We start from the raw sequence: 1207 nt of genomic DNA, 5'->3' as shown, positions 1-1207 counted from the left end.
CCCCTTCACTCCCATGCAACACCATCATTTCGTCCTGCTTCCAGGAGAAATCAACCACCGTTTGCGCTTGCTTACTGCCAAGTCGCCTCTGAGCGCCTGCCGGGATTCGACCTGGTTTGCCTGCGCCAGCCAACGCTTCGCCACCATCGCCTCTCCTGTAAGGGTCGCCCCTTCACTCCCATGCAACACCATCATTTCGTCCTGCTTCCAGGAGAAATCAACCACCGTTTGCGCTTGCTTACTGCCAAGTCGCCTCTGAGCGCCTGCCTGGATTCGACCTGGTTTGCCTGCGCCAGCCAACGCTTCGCCACCATCGCCTCTCCTCTATGGGGCGACCCTTCACTCCCATGCAACACCAGCATTTCGTCCTGCTTCCAGGAGAAATCAACCACCGTTTGCGCTTGCTTACTGTCAAGTCGCCTCTGAGCGCCTGCCTGGATTCGACCTGGTTTGCCTGCGCCAGCCAACGCTTCGCCACCATCGCCTCTCCTCTATGGGGCGACCCTTCACTCCCATGCAACACCATCATTTCGTCCTGCTTCCAGGAGAAGTCAACCACCGTTTGCGCTTGCTTACTGTCAAGTCGCCTCTGAGCCCCTGTCGGGACTCAATGTGTTTCAGTTCTGCTACACCGTGGCCGCATCGAGCATCTTCGGGAGAACCAATGACGAATAGCATGAGCAACGTCGCGCGCCGTTACACAAGCTAAACACCAAGGCAACGAAAGCGATCATGGTGGAGGTCGGAATTATCCCGCTATGCACTACCTCGGGTCCCCCATCTTTCCAACCTCCGTCGGCAGACGTGGACGGCAGCGTCGCAATTTTCACATCGCCGTGCCCGTCGCATCGTCTTGCCCGGGAACATAGGCAAATTTCTGAGCCAGTGGCCAGCCTGGCTCTTGTCCCCATATAAAGAATACCCCGTAAATACGTTGGATAGTTAGACTTTCGCCTGAGAGTACTATGCATTTTAAAAAGTTAATAAATACTTTATTTGAAGGGTTAGAAAAACGCCCTTTTGCATGCACCTCCGCCATTGAATGGGCTTTTTGGCAATATAAGCCAATTTGATTTCTGTCTTTGGACAGAAAAGTTATATAGGATTTCCTGCGGAAATATAGCAAAACATGACGATTTTTACAAACAAATTGTTCAATATATATTTTAATTTTCAGGATAGATCCAATTTGTGTTCACCACCGTCA

This window comes from Haliotis rubra, unplaced genomic scaffold (genome assembly GCF_003918875.1).
Source record: "Haliotis rubra isolate DU_JTF1 unplaced genomic scaffold, ASM391887v1 Scf2248, whole genome shotgun sequence".
Taxonomy (NCBI): Eukaryota; Metazoa; Mollusca; class Gastropoda; order Lepetellida; family Haliotidae; genus Haliotis; species Haliotis rubra.
This window is presented reverse-complemented; position numbering follows the sequence as displayed.